This window comes from Mobula birostris, chromosome 15, assembly GCF_030028105.1.
Source record: "Mobula birostris isolate sMobBir1 chromosome 15, sMobBir1.hap1, whole genome shotgun sequence".
Taxonomy (NCBI): Eukaryota; Metazoa; Chordata; class Chondrichthyes; order Myliobatiformes; family Myliobatidae; genus Mobula; species Mobula birostris.
This window is the reverse complement of record NC_092384.1, coordinates 50,657,886-50,670,681: the sequence shown is the minus strand read 5'-3', so window position 1 is coordinate 50,670,681 and position 12,796 is coordinate 50,657,886. Positions and strand designations below refer to the sequence as shown.

General features: G+C 51.3%; 1 pseudogene; it reads left to right on the top strand.

Annotated features, from left to right (window-relative positions):
* The first annotated feature begins 8,842 nt into the window (after nt 1-8,842).
* Nucleotides 8,843-8,977, top strand: LOC140210788 (U2 spliceosomal RNA; annotated as a pseudogene).
* Nucleotides 8,978-12,796: the final 3,819 nt, after the last annotated feature.

Below are 12,796 nucleotides of genomic sequence, written 5' to 3'. Positions count from 1 at the left end.
GCTTCCTACAATACAGTAAACCCAGTTTTATATCCATATCTACAGAGAAGAGTAAGGGCCAAGGCCCTTCATCGGGACTCAAAACCTGATGAAGGGTTTCGGCCCAAAGCATCAGCTGTTTTCTCTTTTCCATAGATGCTGCCTGGCCTGTTGAATTCCTCTGGCATTTTGTGTGTGTTGGTTTGGATTTCCAGCATCTGCAGATTTTCTCATGTTTATCTATATCAATACTGATTGCCCCTCACTGAAGTTAGGTGAATAGATTTATTAGGCCAGAAAAGATAAAATAACCACTGAAAACACCCTACTATTTCTCCCCAGAATCTCATGTACTAATGTGCATATAAAACTAGTCCAGAATAAAACATAGAGCAGTAGCACACAGAGGCAGGCCTTCATAGTCATAGTCATACTTTATTGACACCGGGGGAAATTGGTTTTCATTACAGTTGCACCATAAATAATAAATAGTAATAAAACCATAAATAGTTAAATAGTAATATGTAAATTATGCCAGGAAATAAGTCTAGGACCAGCCTATTGGCTCAGGGTGTCTGACCCTCCAAGGGAGGAGTTGTAAAGTTTGATGGCCACAGGCAGGAATGACTTCCTATGACGCTCAGTGTTGCATCTCAGTGGAATGAGTCTCTGGCTGAATGTACTCCTGTGCCCACCCAGTACATTATGTAGTGGATGGGAGACATTGTCCAAGATGGCATGCAACTTGGACAGCATTCTCTTTTCAGACACCACCGTCAGAGAGTCCAGTTCCATCCCCACAACATCACTGACCTTACGAATGAGTTTGTTGATTCTGTTGGTGTCTGCTACCCTCAGCCTGCTGCCCCAGCACACAACAGCAAACGTGATCGCACTGGCCACCACAGACTCGTAGAATATCCTCAGCATCGTCCGGCAGATGTTAAAGGACCTCAATCTCCTCAGGAAATAGAGACGGCTCTGACCCTTCTTGTAGACAGCCTCAGTGTTCTTTGACCAGTCCAGTTTATTGTCAATTCGTATCCCCAGGTATTTGTAATCCTCCACAATGTCCACATTGACCCCCTGGATGGAAACAGGGGTCACTGGTGCCTTAACTCTCCTCAGGCCTACCACCAGCTCCTTAGTCTTTTTCACATTAGGCTGCAGATAATTCTGCTCACACCATGTGAAAAAGTTTCCTACCGTAGCCCTGTACTCAGCCTCATCTCCCTTGCTGATGCATCCAACTATGGCAGAGCCATCAGAAAACTTCTGAAGATGACAAGACTCTGTGCAGTAGTTGAAGTCCGAGGTGTAAATGGCGAAGAGAAAAGGATACAAGACAGTCCCCTGTGGAGCCCCAGTGCTGCTGATCACTCTGTCGGACACACAGTGTTGCAAGCACACGTACTGTGGTCTGCCAGTCAGGTAATCAAGAATCCATGACACCAGGAAAGCATCCATCTGCATCGCTGTCAGCTTCTCCCCCAGCAGAGCAGGGCGGATGGTGTTGAACACACTGGAGAAGTCAAAAAGCATGACCCTCACAGTGCTCGCTGGCTTGTCCAGGTGGGCGTAGACGCGGTTCAGCAGGCAGACAATGGCATCCTCAACTCCTAGTCGGGGCTGGTAGGCGAACTGGAGGGGATCTAAGTGTGGCCTGACCATAGGCCGGAGCAGCTCTAGAACAAGTCTCTCCAGGGTCTTCATGATGTGGGAGGTCAATGCCACCGGTCTGTAGTCATTGAGGCCGCTGGGGTGCGGCGTCTTCGGCACAGGGACGAGGCAGGACATCTTCCACAGTACAGGAACCCTCCGGAGCCTCAGGCTCAGGTTGAAGACATGGTGAAGTACTCCACATAGCTGAGGGGTACAGGCTTTTAACACCCTGGTACTGACACCATCCGGTTCTGCAGCCTTGCTTGGGTTGAGACGTTTCAGCTGTCTTCTCACCTGTTCAGCTGTGAAGCCCACTGTGGTGGTTTCATGTGGGGAAGTGGTATAGTCATGAGAGCAGGGTGGGGGACTGTGAGGAGGGGTAGGAGGGGAGAGTGGAATATGTGTTGGTTGGGAGCCAACAACAGATGACTCATGTAGGGGATGGACAGGGGCCACAATGTCAAATCTGTTAAAGAACAGGTTAAGTTCGTTGGCCCTGTCCACACTGCCTTCAGCTCCTCTGTTGCTAGTTGGCTGGAACCCAGTGATGGTCCTCATCCCGCTCCAGACCTCTCTCATGTTGTTCTGCTGGAGTTTCCACTCAAGCTTCCTCCTGTACCTGTCTTTAGCCTCCCTGATCCTGGCTTTCAGGTCCCTCTGTATTGCCCTCAGCTCTTCCCTATTTCCATCTCTAAATGCCCTCTTTTTAGCGTTCAGGATGTCCTTAATGTCCTTTGTCACCCATGGCTTGTTATTTGAATAACAAAGGACAGTTCTTGTCGGAACATTGCAGTCCACACAGAAGTTGATGTAATCAGTGATGCACTCGGCCTACAATGAATCTTAATATTGGGCTGCTAGGCAGCAGCAGACTACTAACTTGAGTACTGTATCTGGTTTGTTTTGATAAATACAAGTTTCACTTTATCTGTACCGTAACCTAGGTACATACTCTGCCATATACAATCTGGATATTCAGGACTTCCACACAAAAGTTCTTCAATCTCTCAAAAAGACCGAATAAACACTTGACATATCATGCCTTGGTATGAACCATCAAGTTGCAGTATTTATCAATGAGCTTATAATTGGATTCACTCTGTAAATCAATATCATTATCCTTGTGCACTGACAGATTACAAGAAATGCTGTAAACTCCCCCCACATGGGTCATCTTAGTTGATTTAAACATAATAACATCCTTGGACAGGTTCACCTTACTCAGCAAAACTTTTTTTCAACCTTACTCCAGTTTAGCTTTTGGGTGAAACGATTAACCCCAATCCTCTCTCCTCTGAACTCAATGGCTACTTTTAAAATGCTCAATGTCAAGATCAAAATCAGAGTTCTCCTACAAGACAGAGAAACATATGTCAGTCTGCGCTTTATCGATCACAGCTTGGATTACACCATCATCCCTTCACTACTAATCAGCAGGCTTCGGAACTTGGGCCTCTGTGCCTCCCTCTGCAACTGGATCCTTGACTTCCTCACTGGGAGACAACAGTCAAAGGAGATCATTTCCCACTCTCTGACAATCAACAGAGATGCACCTCAATGATATGTGCTTAGCTCACTGTTCTAACCTCTCTATACTCATGGCAGTGCAGCACGGCACAACTTAAATGCCATCAATAAATTCACCTATGACACAATACAGATGGTGACAAGGAGGCATACAGGGATTGAGTGATGTCACAACAACCTCAAACACGACATTAGCAAGACCAAAGGAATGACTATGGACTTCAAGTCAGGAGGAGACACACCAGTCCCCATGTAGGAGTCAGTGGTGGGAAGTGTAAGCAGCTTCACATTCCTGGGCATCAGCATCTCAGACAATCTATCCTACGCCCAACATGTCGATGTAATCATGAAGAATGCATGCCAGTGGCTGTATTTCATTAGGAGTTTGAGAAGATTTAGTACGTCAACAAAGACTCCAGCAAATTTCTACAGATTTATTTATTTATTGAGTTACAGCATGGAGATCCTCACTCATTGCATCAGAGCCTGTACAGATTATAAGAGGTTCTGAAAGACTATAGACTTCAGCCAGTTCCATCATGGACACAACCCACATCAACATCGAGGACAACTTCAAGATAACTACGGTTACGTACCCCGTAACTGGGTTGCCAAACCAGCAGAAATGGATCACTCAGTTGGAGTCTGGATTACTAGATCTAAGAAAGTTTTATTAAAGAAACAAGCAACACAGTAATCGAAAGGATAATAAATGCAACAGTTCAGCAATGATAAACACACATGTGCACAGAATTAAGATAACAGGATCAATCAAGCTCTATCGTTGTCTAGGGGTAAATGACCAATTTCAAAGTGACACAAAGTCCAGTTCAATTTAGTTCAGTTCGCATTAATCGTTGCCATGGCGATGGACAATGTGGGGGGAGGGAGAGAGAGAACGAGAACGAATGATCATTCCAAAACGGCTTCCACTCACAGACCTGCGATATTGCTCACAAGCAGCTTTCGGGCGAGTCCTTTGTGATGTCACCTGGGGTAACCGACTGTGACCCCTCCTCCAGATGCAGTCGATCCTCTGCAAGCAAGCAAGGGCGGACACACACCGGGTTCCCGCTGATCGTACCTTTCCACCCTGTGCGTCTAAGGCTGATCCCGCGTTCAGCCGTCCAAGAGCTTCTCACCAACTTGTGAGAGGCGCACCGCTTCCAGAGTCTCGTTACCTCGGGGTGTTGTGTGTGTCCTGCCTTAGCGAACCTGTCCCTTTTTATCCCCCTGCTGGGGTATCGCCTTGTCCATCACTTCAAACAGTTCAGGGTTCAAAGGGGGAGCCGATCTTGACAATACCCAGACTGATGGTTCCTTCATTAACATCTCCAAATGCTGCTTCATTGTTCCTTATCTCTCCCTCCCCTGAGGACAGGTGGCAGACCAACTGCTGATGCCACTGGTGCTAGCCCAGGCCAGCAAACATCTTAATTTATGTGTATTCTTGTCACACTTCCCCCCTTTAAGGATTTTTACCGGGGTAAAAATTACAAACATGAGTACATTATTTGATACACACAAATATACATTTTTATCACCTATTTAGCTAATACAGAGAATTTGAAGTTGTCAGCACCTTGACAGGCAGTCAGCCATCACATTTTCCTGTTCCTTTTATATGTGTTATTAATAATCCCTTAGACCCGGCTCCAACTCAGCAAACTTCACAGTGGCCAAAAACATTGATGAATTGCGATCAACGTCACCTCTCATTTGGTTTTGTCCCGGACCACAATAACAAGGGTCGTCCCATTCTGACTTAGTTTTCTCTCACAAGGGCTTAGTAGGAGGGGGAGGGGTAGTGACCGCAGAGTTATTGCAAAACTTCCTACAGTACCCCACCATCTCCAAGAGCCTTCTGAGGGCCCTCTTGTCTGTCGGGGTTGGGAGGTCAGCGATAGCCTGCACTGTAGCTTGCATAGCTGCCAACTGCCCCTGTGTCACCACAATTCCCAGGTAAGTGAACTTCGCGTGGCCGAACTCATTTTTTTCAAGGTTCACTATCAAGCTGGCTTCAGACAGCCATATTAAATTGCCAATACACACCTCTGTGTTCGTCAGCCCTTTAGTCAGTGAATTACTCATTCTATATGGATGTTGTTTACTAGGCTGGCCTACTTAACAGACACCACCCAACATCCCAGTTCTTTGCATCGCCTCGGGACAATCAAACACACGGGTGCGAGTCGTTTAATTACTTCTCCTAAAGAGTCGCTTTGTTCGGGGATTAAGGGAGAGACCTTATCAGTAGACCTGGCCAAAACAATAGCCTTCTCCCATCTGATTGATCCCATACTAATCTTTTCAAAATGTTTTTTTTCTCTTATCAGGGGGCCCCTAGCTTCATTGATTTCCACGCTAACACCAACTAGGTTTGTTAGCATATCAAAAGCCTGTGACCGTCTCAGTTCGCGTTGGTCATGATCAATAACATCCTTCCCCCTGGGCAGCCGGTAAACCTCTTTCATGATTCCACCAACTGTTTCCTCCAGCACCGCAAAATGTCCACCGGGGGGTACCTCGTGGGCCATGTTAAAAACCTCATCCCCATAACTCTTTTGCACCACCCCCCACTCCTCATCTGCGGGCACGGTACTTGGTCTCCCTTGCTTCCTTAGCACTTCCTCCTCCGCACAATAGCCTACTAGTTCCCTTGTCAAGTCTGTGTCAGAGAGAGCTGTCTCTGCCAAAACCATCAGCCCCTCGTCTCGCTCCTGCATCAGCACAAATTCTTTCCTGGCTAATGCCAAGTCTGTCTCAGCTCCCTCACTACCTCTTGTCTCACTACACTCCTTCTTTTCATTTTCTACCCCCGTCTCGTACAAGACTGGCAGAAACGTCTCAGCTAAATTTACCACCGCAGCCCCATGATGAACCTGTGAGTTCATGGGCGGGGCCTCAATGCTGGCAGGCTGACCTGTCAATCTCACGACTGGGAACACAATTCCCCCGGCGAGGTCATTACCGAGCAAGACTTCCACGCCTTTCATCGGTAATTCGGACCTCACCCCGATCGTGACTAGTCCAGAGACCAGGTTGCTTTGTAAGTGTATCTGGTGCAAAGGGACTGACTCTGTCCCTTCCCCAACACCTTTGACCTTGACCTCCCCAATCCGGATCTCTGAGCTAAACTCTAATACACTCTTCAGTATTAGTGACTGACACGCTCCCGTGTCTCTCCAGATCCACACTGGAACTGGTTTTAACCCCTCCTTCACTGACACCAATCCGGCCGAGATAAACCTCTCGCGCCCTTCCTGAACTTTGGCAGACCTGTCCTTCCCTAGCGGTTCGCTTAACAGCTCGATACAGCCAGTCAAAATCGCTGTCTTCCCTTTTCCCGTCTCCTTCTTTGGGGCAAAGCACCTGGACGCAAAGTGTCCGACTTTCCCGCAATTATAACGGACGACCCCAGGAGACTTCCTGCCAGACTGCTCCCGGTCTACCTTATCCTTCTCACTAGTCCCCGGCTTACTTTCTGACTTTTCCGGCAGACTCTCCCCGCCGTCCTGACTACCCTTCTGGTAGCCTTTACTCGGGGCAAACTTCATTTTATGCGTCAACGCATACCCATCTGCTAACTTAGCAGTTGCGGCTAACGTGGCTGCCTCCTTCTCATTTAGGTAGGGTCTCATACCCTCAGGGACACAACCTTTAAGCTGCTCAATCAGGATCAGCTGTAGCAGTCTGTCATAATCCCCTTCTACCCCCTTCGAGGCGCACCAACGCTCACAATATGTCTGCATCTCACGGGCAAACTCCAAATACGTGCAGTCCCACTGCCTCATCGCATTCCGGAACCTCTGCTGGTATGCCTCCGAGACCAACTCATAAATCCTGAGGATGGCCTCTTTCACCACCTCATACCTCTGGGCATCTTCCGTGAACAAAGCTGAGTAAGCTTCTTGGGCTTTCCCTTTCAGTACACTCTGAAGTAAAACAGCCCACTTATCCCTCGGCCAGTCCTGACTTATAGCCACCTTTTCGAAATGGAGGAAGTACCGATCCACGTTGGTATCGTCAAATGGGGGAACCAGCCTAACCTGCTGGGTCGCCCGGAACCCTCCACCTTGGTTCAGCACGAGCCCCTGATCGGCCCTTATCTTTAACTTCTCCAGCTCAAATTCCCTTTCCCTCTGTTTCTCTCTCTCTTCTCGCTCCCATTGCCTCTCTTTCTCTTCTCTCTCCAACTGTCTCTCCCTCTCTCACTCTTGCCTTTCTAACTCTTTCTCTTTCTCTTGCCTCTCTAACTCTCTCTCCTGCTCTTCTCGCTGTAACTGTCTGTCCCTCTCTTTCTCTTCTCGCTCCAACTGCCGTACCCGGAACTCGTGCTCGAGTCTCAGTTTTTCGAGCTGCACCTGTACCGCGTCTCCAGCAGGTTTTTCAATAGACACCACCCCCAGCTCGCCTTGGGGAAACACACCTTTAGATACATAGTACTCTACGATAGCTCTGTGTATCTCCTCTCTCCTCATTGTCGATTTCCCCTTAGCAAGATTCAACCGTTTGGCCACAGCTACCAATTCCGATTTCCTGGCATCCTCTAATGCCTCCAAGGTCGGCGCCTTTAGAAATTCCTCAGCCTCCATTTCTGCTGTTTGTCTTTTCTTTCTTTCGGGAATTTTAACCCAATCAATTTACTCCGTCCCAAATTTAGCGTTCAAAATCGCAGACGAGAACCCCACTTATGTTACGTACCCCGTAACTGGGTTGCCAAACCAGCAGAAATGGATCACTCAGTTGGAGTCTGGATTACTAGATCTAAGAAAGTTTTATTGAAGAAACAAGCAACACAGTAATCGAAAGGATAATAAATGCAACAGTTCAGCAATGATAAACACACATGTGCACAGAATTAGGATAACAGGATCAATCAAGCTCTGTCATTGTCTAGGGGTAAATGACCAATTTCAAAGCCACACAAAGTCCAGTTCAATTTAGTTCAGTTCGCAGTAATCGTTGCCATGGCGATGGACAATGTGGGGGGAGGGAGAGAGAGAACGAGAACGAATGATCATTCCAAAACGGCTTCCACTCACAGACCTGTGATATTGCTCACAAGCAGCTTTCGGGCGAGTCCTTTGTGATGTCACCTGGGGTCACCGACTGTGACCCCTCCTCCAGATGCGGTCGATCCTCTGCAGTGAACCCAGCACCCAAGCAAGGGCAGACACACACCGCGTTCCCGCTGATCGTACCTTTCCACCCTGTGCGTTTAAGGCTGATCCCGCGTTCAGCCATCCAAGAGCTTCCCACCGACTTGTGAGAGGCGCACCGCTTCCAGGGTCTCGTTACCTCGGGGTGTTGTGTGTGTCCTGCCTTAGCAAACCTGTCCCTTTTTATCCCCCTGCTGGGGTATCGCCTGTCAATCACTTCAAACAGTTCAGGGTTCAAAGGGGGAGCCGATCTTGACAATACCCAGACTGATGGCTCCTTCATTAACATCTCCAAATGCTGCTTCATTGTTCCTTATCTCTCCTTCCCCTGAGGACAGGTGGCAGACCAACTGCTGATGCCACTGGTGCTAGCCCAGGCCAGCAAACATCTTAATTTATGTGTATTCTTGTCACACTACCATCAGGAAGGAGGTACAGGAACCTGAAAATCTACAGTCAATGCTTTAAGATTAAATGTCTAAAGACCTAGAGATAAAGATTAGCTTTATCTGTCACATTCTCGGCCTTTTGGCTCAGATCAAGTGTAGTTTCTGTTCTTATCAGACCAGAAGGCGGAGGAGGAGGAGAGTTCGCGCTGACGCAGGGGTGGATCCTAATGCTGATTGGCCTCCAATCTAACACCCCATACCAGCGACGACAGCAGTGAGTTAGAAGATGGCAGCAGCGAGCAGTACATCAGCTCGAGGCCAGGGTATCAAGAACACTGTCAGGCTGACAGTGCGAGACCGGAATGGGGGCACCGGCTTCACCCGAGAGACCTTCATCCGGAAGGTCTTGCTGGATTGCTGCGGATTTACGCCCGATGACATCTACTGCGTCCAGGACTTCGCAGGCTTCTTCGATGTCACTTTCCGGCAGGCTGCAGGGTGGCAGAAGCTGTACCAGCAGCTTCAGCTGAAGGGGACAGAGGCGCCGCTGTCGCTGCTGAAAGCACAGCCCCTCTTTGCAACGGCTACGCAACAGGAAAGGACAATCACGGTGCACATGTTCAACCCGCACGTGCCAGTGGTAGATGTCCTTACGTTCCTCGCTCGGTATGTGGAGAGCGTAGGAACACCAGCAGACGTGAAGGACGGGCTGGGAATCTGGACCAGCAAACGGCAGGTGAAGGTGAAGCTGAGGTTGGATTCCAACGGCGGCATCATCCACCCCCCCTCCGTCTTCGCCATCGGAGGGAACCGAGGGTACATGGTGTACGCGGGACAACCCAGGGTGTGCCGAAACTGCGGCAAGGAAGGGCACATCGCAGCCCAGTGCAGGGTGGTGATGTGCAAGAACTGTAAAATGGAAGGCCACCTGACCAAAGACTGCACGCAGGCCAAGGCCTGCAACCTCTGCGGACAGGCCGGCCACCTGTACAGAGCCTGCCCGAAGCGTGGGGGCACCTACGCACAGGCGACCAGGGGAGGTGCTGGCCCTGAAAGGGCCCAGGCTGATGCGGACGTACCCGCCAGCGCTGCAGATGAGGCACCCGACAGGACGGAGGACGAGACCAGGGAGGAAGGTGCAAGCACCCCAAGACCTGCCACCCCACTGCAGACCCTCCAGGACCAGGCAAACGACGAGCAGGAGTCCATGGAGGAGGGGAGAGCGGAGGGGGAAACCGAATGGAAGGTCGTGAAACGGAAAAAGACCCAAAAGGCGGCGGCCAAGCGACAGAAGGCGGAGCAACGCCAGAAAGGGGCAGGGAACCACGCAGCCCCTGGTACCCTGTCCTCTTCAGAGGAGGAAGGAGTTGGGGGAGGCCAGCAGCCCCGGCGGAAGAAGCGGCTGGCAGAACAGGTGGAGAGGAGGAGAGAGAGGGGAGAAAGTCTGCTGGCCACCCCCCAAGTACAGGAGGCGGAGAGCAGCAGACGCACAGAGCTCCGGGAATCCGGGAGCAGAGCCACGGCTGGTACCCAGCAGCCGGAAGGGGAAGCAGCCCAGGAAGTCAGCAACCCCCCGGGCCCAGACCCAGAACCAGAACGGCCACACACGGAGGAGTACTACCAGCAGTACCTGAGCCCACAGGAGGTGGAAAACTTCACAAAGGCGGTGGGAATGAAGGCTCAGGATGGCAAGAGTGAGGACGGAGAGCAGCCAAAATAAAAGACTTAACGATGGCAGACCTTAAATTGGCGTGCTTGAATGTGCGAAGTTTGAAGAGTACTGGGCGATGCGTCAGCACGCTCCAGTACCTGGACACTGTAAAGGCCGATGTGACCTTCCTCCAGGAGTGTGGACTACCACATCTCCGTAACTACCGGAGGTGGTCACGGTGGTGGAAAAAAGGTTTGTCGGTGTGGTCGGGGGGCAACGATTGTCGCGCTTCCGGCCTGGGGATTCTGCTGCGGGGAGGCAACTTCTCAATCACCCAAGTTAAAGAGGTGGTTGCGGGGCGCCTCCTGGTAGCAGACGTCAAATACCGGGGCACTCCGCTCCGGCTGATCAACATGTACGCCTCCCCCGTGCGGAGCGAGCGGCTGGCCGTCTTCGAGCAGCTCCCACAGCTGCTGGTGACGACCCAGCCGGTCGTTCTGGCCGGAGACTTCAATTGCACCATTGATGCGGCTGGAGGACCCGGCAGTGCCGACGGCAGGCTAGACAGTACCTCTAGACTCCTGAGGGAAACGGTGAAGACAGCCAAGCTGCGCGACGCCTTTGGCACCCCCACAGGTGGAGCACAGCCGCAAGCCACCTGGACACGATCGGACGGCTCAGCCCGCTCCCGGACCGACTTCCTCTTCCTGTCTGAGTCCCTCACGGTCAGGTCCACCGACGTCACGCCGGTGTTCTTCTCTGACCACTGCCTTCTGAGAGCCACCTGTCACTTACGGGAGGACCAGAAGGCAGGCAGGGGGACGTGGAAGCTGAACGTAAAGCTGCTGACCCCAGAGAACATCGAGGAACTAGAGAGGGAGTACACAGGTTGGAGAACCTTGAAAGCCTTCTTTGATTCCCCGGTTCACTGGTGGGAAGCCACCAAGGAGAACATTAAGAGGTTCTTCATCCGCAAGGGTATTCAGAAGGCAAGGCAGGAGCAGAGGGAACTGCGTAAACTCCAGACAGAGTTGCAGCAACTTCTCCTTCTGCAGTCGAAGGGGGTGGATGTCAGGGAGGAACTGCGAGAGGTGAAGGGCCGGCAAGCCCAGCACCTCGCCGCTGAATCCTCCAAGATCATCTTCCAATCAAGGGTCCAAACCATGGAGCAGGACGAGACGTGCTCACGCTTCTTCTTCCAAAAGGTGCACAGGGGGAGCTCTGTGATCCACAACCTTAAGGAAGAGGACGGCTCAGTCGCGTCCTCGCAGACCGACATACTGAGGATCTGCAAGTCCTTCTATGCCGGTCTGTACGAGGAAAAGGCCACAGAATCCACAGCCTCCCGCAACTTCCTGTCGTCTATCACGCAGGTCTTAGACGACGGCAAGCGGGAGAGTCTGGATCAGCCACTGACCCTGGACGAGCTGACAGGCTCCATCCGTTCCTTCGGGTCGGGTAAGACTCCCGGAAGCGACGGCTTACCGGCCGAGTTGTACTCGGCTCTGTGGAACTGGATGGGCCCAGACCTGCTGGAAGTGTACAACGCTATGCTTCTGGCCGGCAGTATGTCTGAGTCCATGAGGAAGGGCATCATCACCCTCATCTACAAGCAGAAGGGGGAAAGGGAGGACATTAGGAATTGGAGACCCATCTCTCTCCTGAATGTGGACTACAAGATCCTGTCCAAGGCTATCGCCAACAGGGTCAAGTCTGCTCTGGGACAGGTGATCCACCCGGACCAAACCTGTGCTGTACCGGGCAGGAAGATCTCAGACAGCCTCGCGCTGCTGAGGGACACCATCGCCTACGTGCAGGACAGGGGGGTGGACGCCTGCCTGGTCAGCTTGGACCAGGAGAAAGCCTTCGACAGGATATCGCACACGTACATGGCGGACGTGCTCTCCAAAATGGGATTTGGGGAGGGAATCCGGAATTGGATCAGACTGCTCTACACAGACATCCGTAGTGCAGTCCAGGTCAACGGGTGGGAAACAGACAGCTTCCCCATCAGGTCTGGAGTCAGGCAGGGCTGCCCCCTCTCCCCTGTCTTGTTTGTCTGTTGCATAGAACCCTTTGTGGAAGCCATCAGGAGGGATGAGGGCATAAGAGGGGTGACGCTGCCAGGCAGTGGAGGGACCCAAGTGAAAACCTCCCTGTACATGGACGACGTCACCGTCTTCTGCTCTGATCCGAGGGCAGTTCGCAGGTTGATTGGCACCTGCGAACAGTTCGAGCTAGCGTCGGGGGCCAGGGTCAACCGCACGAAGAGCGAAGCCATGCTCTTTGGCAACTGGCCCGACCGATCCAGCGTCCCCTTCACCATCAGGTCCGACCACGTGAAGGTGTTGGGGATCTGGTTCGGAGGGGCTGAGGCGTGCAACAAGAACTGGCAGGAGCGGACTGCCAAGGTGAAACAGAAACTG